Here is an 8,709-nt window from a genome sequence, read left to right as displayed (position 1 = left end):
GGACCGGAAGTTTGCATACCCGTTCGCAAACTTATTCAATTTTTTAAGTCAGGGTACTTAAGTTTGCATACCCGTTCGCAAAATGAGTTAATTGTTGAAGTTCAGGAACCAAGTTTGCATACCCCTTCGCAAACGGTTTTAACTGAGTTCGGTCAGGAGCTAAAGTTTGCGTACCCGTTTGCAAATTGTTGGCTTGTGACCAATGTCTGTAACTTAAGTTTGCATAGCTATTCGCAAACTTAAGTGGTTCAAGTTCTTAAATCGGTAAAGTATGATTTCATACTCATGAAAAAATACATTTATATAACAAGGAATGCAATCCTTGCAAACCGTGGATTAATTGTTCATGAATTGATTCTTTCGAATCAATCCGATTTTGCTTCGATTCGTTCATGTATTTTATTATAAGATAATGAGCAATTGAACAACTCTACGAAGAACACAATTAGATCATTTGATTATCATTAATCATCATAGTTGATCTAGATGTGTTAAATGAATGTTGATTAGACAGAAGTGTTCATATGGCTAACCTTGGTTGACTGTTATTGAACCAACTAAATGTACACGTTTAGGTACGGTTGCCCATATCTAAATGAAGTATATTTCATTTGTGTGTGACAAGATAAATGTGACGACCCAAATCATAAACCTGCTTAGATGATAGGATTACTACCTAATTGAGGAATCAATTCCAAATTGGCAATTTTAAGAATCATAATTACATAATGTGAATTAAAACCAACTTGAACCCAACACTCTGATATTTGTAAATGAAGAACTCTCAATGGTATTAATATATTAGTATGTTGTTTTATAATAAATAAGAATACACATATACAAAAGATTCAAAAATATAACACAGTTTGATAACGCTTTAAACTACGAAAATGAATATCTTCACGTGCACCATTTCTTCTGGTAACTGAAACTGAAGTGGGAACGAGTGAGCACATCATCCCAAAAGGGTGTTCAATAAAAACATATAAATCTTAAGTAATCATTAACATGCTTCACAGTTCTAAAAGGATATAAATCGAAAGAAAACAAGAAGAAACTAATCATTCATCTATTTATGCATCATGAAGAAAGTATCACTCTGACCTCGACAAACTCATTGGAGAAGACGACGCGAGAGCAATCCTAATCAATAATAATAACATCGTCCACACATAGTTGGTAGGCTAAGAAGAGATACCTACAATAATACTTCAAGTGCACATCGTCTATAATAGATAGGGAAAATACAGGTCGATCCCACAGAGACTAGGGCGATGTAAAGTTGAAGCTAGAGTATTACTAAGACTGATTCAAATAGAGAGTAACCAAAAGGGGTGTTTATGTCGATACGACTAATAGGTTGGTAGTAACTAAAGAAATAATATTACAGAGAAATAAATGGTTAACTAAGGCTTTGAATCCACCTCCTAAACGCATATAAATCCCTAATTTGATATATTAACTCTCCCTTCAATCAAGGATATATATAAGTTCTAGCTTCAAACTACCTTGAAAATGTGATATAATCACTAACAAATATGATGAATTAATCTCAGCAAAAGATGTCAATCCCTAGCATTACTTGTCTTTCTAAGGCACAAGTAATCAAAGATTGAACTAAAATCAGTTCACATAGGCTTGCATTTTGACAAAGAGTTAACCAAAATACCTAGGATGCTTGACATTCAAGGTGAAATCAAATTGAAAAATTCAGAAATTAATCATGCTTTTCATTGAAATCCCATAGAGAAAAACAAGTAAAATCAACACATGAGGAATTATAATTACTAAAGGAAGTTTCATCTCTGCCCTAGCAGAGGTTTTTAGAACATGAGTAAAATTGAAACAAACCCAAAACTACAGCATGCACCGGCTACTCCGGACTTGTTTTTTCCATCCACAACAGCGTCTTCTATTTATACAAAAGATCCCCTCAATTATCAATCAATCCCCATAGTCAACAATTACAAGAGCAAAAATTAGGGATTTGATATGATAACAACTCACCACTGAACCGCCACCCTATTGTCTTCCAAAATGATCTGATGTTGTCGGTGTTGCAGAGAATTTAGAATCCGGACCTTTAGTTTGACAAACCCTGCTGCTTGTTTCATCATAGCCATCCTACTGATTGTTCAATTCGTACTCTAGGGCTAGGTTAAATGGGGTCAAGAGAAACAAAAAGCAGCCAGATGATGTTTTTGACAGGGATAATGAAAAGAAAAGATAGAGATGGGTAGCAGTACAGAGAGGCCGAGAGTGGCGATGATGTTGGTGGTTTGAAAGCAAAGAGGAATGGGGTTACCAGACAATGGAAGAAAAGAAGGTAAGAGATAGGGGTGTACGCATGGAAAGAACTGGTTACTTCTCTTATGGGCTTTAATGGCAGATCTTTTCTTTACACGCCCAATTGGTTCAACTTGATTTAACAAGTCTAACACCCCAACTCTTCTTTCTCATAGGTCACGGACTCAAGGGATATACGTAGCTTGATTAAACTTTATGCGAGCACTCTAAGAAATTAGCCAATTGGTTCAACTTTATGTGTAATCCCCTTGTAACGTGCACTTTGCAATTAGTCTTTTCTCACACTTCTTCAACATCAACGACGCTGATATCTTTTCCCATTTAGTCAAATCACCTACAGTGCCACATAAAATAAGATTATTCCAACAGAATTGATTACTATAAACATATATTCGAAATACAAGTTTTGGAGCAAAATGGAATATTAATGCACTTGAAATGCAATTAACGCCAACAAAATGATATAAAAATATGCATTTTTAGACACTTATCAATAGTGCCCATACAAAACCATGATTCAGAATATTACCATTAAGATCAGAAAGTTAGACAAACCAGTATAATATGCACACGAGTGATTTCCCTAAAATAAAATAGTACATATAATATCATAACAGATGAATTACCGCCCTACTAGGTAATATTCAAACGGATGACTTACCGCCCTACTATATTAATAAGCAATATTATTCAAACGGATGACTTACCGCCATACTAATGAAATAGTTATAATAATATTCAAACGGATGACTTACTGCCCTACTAATGTAATATTGTCAACGGATGAGTTACCGTCTTACTTAACTTAGCTAGGAGCCGCGGGGAAACGCAGATATTCCTCGCAGGGAAATCTCACAATGCATATCACAAACAATACGTCGAAGCAAACATTGTACATACATATACAACATATACATCATACTCAAAGATACATGGATAATACATCAAAGTACACGCAATCATGCACACTGATAGTAAGGACTCATCATGCTCGCATATAAAGAAAGCTTAATGATTACAAGAAGGTTACAGAGTTCCCACCTGTTTTGATTACAAGTCATGCCTACCTCGCATTCCTTAATTTACCGGTTTATCCTCTGAATCGATCGTTGTGAATAAAGAGTAATTGTTAATCACCAGAAGCACTCTAAGAAATTAGCCAAAAGGTCCACACAAATTTCACAACATAATCTCATACCAGTCTCTAGTTACAGGCTACGTGAACTATCTAATGGTTCTAAGCCCGTGTATGGTTCTACACTTTCTCATTATCTATCTTTAATACATCAAAGGGTTTACTAATCCAATTGGGTTGGTTTTAGAGTCCAACAGATAAGTCTTAATAAGATCTACAACTTTGTAGAAAAAACCAAAGGCTAGTTCGGACCGTAAGGGGTCTAATTCATCAAAATAGGAAAACTAGTCCTAAGCCCAAATCCACCAAAGCGGTTCGGCCCATTAACACAAGTTTTGACCACCCAAGTCAACTAACAGTCAAAGAGTCAACTAACGGTCAACATCCAAGGTCTGGTCAACAGTTAAATCGGTCAAGGTCCACTATGTCAAGTCCTAATCAACAAAGTCGACTGAGTCAGACAGACTAAATCAGTCAGGCCTCTGAATGAGCTTCATGGACTCTGGCCTGGGCCATTGCACGGGCCATAACTCTAATGCACAAATATTATGCAACACACAACAGGCTAAGGCCAAAAATGTATTTCTAACTCTCCTTGTAAAACACATAACCAAATCATCTCTTTATCGATACAATTCTATCAATCAACAACTACAACAATACATATTCCTCAATTCAACTTCATAAAGAATTTAACTTAAACTGTACAAAACCATCACTACAATCTAGAAACACAGTCTAGTTACTCACATATCTCTATTCACTGAACCATTGCTTCTGCAATACTAACTTCAAAACAACATTCTCTTCATTGTCCTCACCAGTTCAGCGCCAACATCTTCACTTGTATCACCGATTCAATATCCAACTATTCTTCATATCTTCATATCAGCAACAACAATATCACAAATACCTTTCCATATCCAGTTCCCCCTCAACTGAATTGTCAAACAACTTCAATGTCATCAGCTTCTCCATCTTGTACACATATAAACATCCACCGTGGCTCACGATCAAATCATACTCATTCCCTGAATCATACTAGTTCAACTTAATTATCCTAACATACATTTAAACTTCAATCCACTTGAACCTATACAACAACACCACATTTCATAACTCAAGCAGTAACAACTACAACTTCTTTGAAGCAGTAACTGCACATTAACCACAATTCCAAACCCCTCAGCATTTAAGTTTACCTCTGCATTGAAGTTACACTACCAGCAACAATACTATTAGATTTCACCTGAGAGTCCTATCTCATAACCACCCTCTTCAAGTTTATAACTTCATGCCACCACAACAACCTATTCAAGATACTAATTTTATTCTACCTGCAACTGCTTTACTAATTGCAACTGCAATCTAATCGATTTCCAGATTCCATGCATCATCACTACCAACATCCAATATACAATTTCATCAACACCTACAATATCAATCACCAGTTTCATTTCTGCACACAGAACACCAACAGATCGTTCATGTCATTCACCTGCAACTTGAATTACATCAACACCCATTCCCTAAATTCCTTTGTTCTTCCCCAATTTTATAACTCCATTGAAATCCCTAGTTTTAATCTGTCTTCTGCAAAAGTCTAAATCAACAACTCAAAATCAGTAACCAACCCTAGATTTAACAACGAATCTTCTTCGAATCACCACCAGTTAATTCATCTCCCTCATCTAAGATTCTACACCAACAACTCAATTCCATAAACCCTAATTTCTGGTTCGATTAATCATCTCCAGCATAATTAAGATCAAACCCACATATAATCTAATGAATCATAACAATTTCATAAAGAGAAATCAATCAATTCAAAACTCTAAATTAACTTACCCTTTTCCGCTTCTTCCAAAACTCAATCGATAGCAGCAGCATCACCTTCTCTCTCAATTCAACAAACTAACAAGGTTTTTATGAAACTCTCACACAAAAGAACTCAAATATATGAGATCAGGATAAACAGAGAGGAGAAGAGAAGGAACAGAGAATAAGAAAAGAGAAATGAGTTTCTCTTCGATCGGTTTTGGGATAAGACCACCAAAATTACTGAGGAACCTAGCGCTTTGGATAAGGGCAGACCAGGTCGGTCCTAAGCAAAAAGGCTATTTTTCCCTTCATACTAATATGATAATATCTTCTTGGTCTGGTATCCGAATGACACTTTCGAGTAGTCCATTTTACATAACTTTTTGAGATCTATTTTGTGATACTAGCTTCGATTGTAAATTATTGTTATATAAATTTCTATTAATAGCGTTCGTGTTAAACTAATCGAGTCATTATCGGCTAAATCGTCACTTGACAGGTCTAATAGCGTTGACATGCTTGCGGGTCTCTACACTAAGTCCATCGAACAATGTATAAATATTGCTTTGGTTTCAAGAAAAACTTAGTTTGCAACTTAAATCAGGATTAACGGTAAATAATGAGTGCTTTGTTTATAAGCTAACTAAGCAAACCCTGATTTGAGAGACTATATAAGGGAGAACTCTAGCAACTGGGAAACCTAATCCCCACACCTCCTATGTGATACTAGTTGCGACTAGATTTGATTCTCCTTTAGCCTAGGTTTTTCCTAAACCGTATAGGTTAACGACTTAAAAGACTTCATTGGGATTCTGAAGCTAGATCTAACTATTTTCTTTGTAGTTGTGTATACTGATCTTACTTGTTCTATCGTATTGAGTACTATCTTCTCTGAGATTTTCTCGAGATTTATCTCTGATAGGTAAGATATAAAAAGTAATCATAAAGCTCTTTGTCTCATTCTTTGTGATTCCACAAAAACTTGTTATACTACCATATAGTTAAGTTATTGTGAGGTGATTGATATTTCTAGGTTGTTCTTCGGGAATATAAGACCGGATTACCAATTGGTTCCTGTGCACCTTGATTTATCATAAGACGAAACAAAACTTCATAGGTATTTTTGTGGGAGATGGATTTATCTATCAGAATAGACTTTTCTGTGGGAGACAGATTGGTTTATAAGTCTTCGACTTTGGGTCGTAGAAACTTGGTTGTGGGTGAGATAAGCTAAGGGAATCAAGTGCGTAGATTCCTGCTGGGATTCAGAGGCGTAAGGAACACGACTGTACCTTGATCAATGGGAGATTAATTAGGGCTCAACTGCATTCCATTCCGAAGTTAACTGCTAGTAGGCTAGTGTCTGTAGCGGCTTAATACTGCATGGTGTTCAATATGGACTAGGTCCCCGGGTTTTTTTGCATTTGCGATTTCCTCGTTAACAAAGCTTCTGGTGTCTGTGTTATTTCTTTTCCGCATTATATTTTATATAATTGAAATATCACAGATTGTGCGTAGTTCAATCAATTGGTAAATCCGACTTTGTTTGTTGGATAGGAATTGATTGACACTTGGATATTTGTCTTTGGTACCGTCCATGTTATTTCTCATATTCAATCAGGCTCACATATTTCTATCTGTTTGATTGCAGATTGATTTGAGAAATCGAGATATAACTCCTGGATACTTTTCTGTGATTGGGTCTGACTGTCTACTTGACTCTCTTGGAATTGTGTTGGAGTTGTCCATACAGATTGCCGAATGAAATATTGGGTGTGGTTGTTAGACCCCGCGTTTTCAGAAACATCATCATCATCGTCGATTAATAAAACTTTGAAGTGTTCACATGAGTATATGAGAAAAAGTTGTTTTTAATTAGCTAAAGGGTATGCATAATCATTGTTTTGATTTGTGAGTATAATGGGTCCTATTAGTGTACGTATATTTGTATATAACTTTATTGATTTAAACTTGAATCTAATTTAATGATTTATGTTTGTATGTTATTTTAAACATACCCAAAAATCCAATTTATGTTTTATAGCAAAGATTTGGTGAGATTGATTGTTCGGCATAATCAGTTATATTAAGTTTTCAATTAAATCATACATACTTTTAATTATGGTTATTCACCACGAGAATCAATGATTTGGGCACTTATAATGATTGATGATAAAAGATTTAATTGTTTCTCATGCATTCCAATTTAGGGAAATTCGAGGATTAAGGAGGCTTTTTTATTGAAAAGGATTAATATTGTTGTTGTTTTCATATGAGAACAATAAAACTTAGAAATATAGTTATTTTTTGTTATGCTAGTTCATTCTAATATTCGTATCGAAATGACATGTTATATTAGTTGGATGTTATTCGTGATTGATAAAACTAGACCCCCGTGGTGTAATTGAATCTTTTCTTTCGAATCTGTTATTAATGGTAGTGGATAAATAGACAAAAACTTGGTAGAACATGGAACACTTGGCAGTTATACCTTAATAATTTTTCGAATCAGAAAATGAGAATTTTGATTACGGTTTGGATAATGATAGAAACTGGAAATGGGAGGGTATTTTAGGTACTTTGCTTGAGACCTGTTTGTTTATCCACGTATACAAAACTGTTGATTCAACTAAATGGGAATTGTACGGAATAGTTGATGAAATGAGGTTTTGCTAATTTTATTTCTCTAGGGAGGTAATGCAAAATACCCTAAGAATTAATTTCGTGGATCATGAAATTTTCTCTAAAAATGATTTTATAATTTGGGAATGTTTAAAAAATCAAAATATAGAAATTCAGAACTTTTATTGTTTCGACTCAGGGTAGGTTGGGCAATTAATCAGTTCGCAAACCATGGATATTGAGTTTCTGGAATACAGGAAGGGTTCGCAAACCGCAAGTTCAGAACGGAACAGTTCACGACCAGTGGTAATATGAATTTTTTATATTAGTGTAAACGGCTAACAGTTGGCGAACCCATTCTACGAACTCTGTCCATCTGAGTTCATAAGCCGATTAGGGTTGCGAACCCGGTTCACGAAGCTTCGCACCCTGACCGTGAATTATATCTTACGATTCACAAACTGTCCTAGTAAAACTTTAGCAGATGCTCAAAGACTTATTTTTTAAATATGTTTAACATTGCTATGTTTCTCGTAAACACCTTTAAGACATCATTGATCGCAAAAACACTTATGTATGTGGATCATGATTAAAATCTTAAGTGTTTAAATAGATATCAAATTGCTTTAGTTCATAAGGCATACTTGCCAAAGAATGGCCATTGTATACGATTCTGTAACCGGACCATTGTGTACATTCTTTTATGTAAGTTTCAAAACTAATTTTAACATGCTTACATGGAATCCTAAATAGAGTTTCATCTAAACATAGAAAATGTTTGCTTGAATCTCAAGTTATCTTATCTTGAATTCTAAGTTACCCTC

General features: G+C 35.1%; 1 long non-coding RNA gene across 2 annotated transcripts; it reads right to left on the bottom strand.

Annotated features, from left to right (window-relative positions):
• Nucleotides 1-766: 766 nt before the first annotated feature.
• LOC113283936 lies at nucleotides 767-5,443 on the bottom strand. 2 transcript variants are annotated; one of them, XR_003327842.1, is made up of 3 exons: nucleotides 5,291-5,443; nucleotides 2,008-2,641; nucleotides 767-931 (listed from the first exon to the last, which is right to left on the bottom strand). It is a non-coding gene; the product is annotated as an uncharacterized LOC113283936 (long non-coding RNA). The 2 variants fall into 2 exon arrangements; XR_003327841.1 differs by lacking the exon at nucleotides 767-931 and having other exon boundaries at nucleotides 1,710-2,641.
• Nucleotides 5,444-8,709: the final 3,266 nt, after the last annotated feature.

This window comes from Papaver somniferum, chromosome 5 (genome assembly GCF_003573695.1).
Source record: "Papaver somniferum cultivar HN1 chromosome 5, ASM357369v1, whole genome shotgun sequence".
NCBI lineage: Eukaryota > Viridiplantae > Streptophyta > Magnoliopsida > Ranunculales > Papaveraceae > Papaver > Papaver somniferum.
This window is presented reverse-complemented; position numbering and strand designations above follow the sequence as displayed.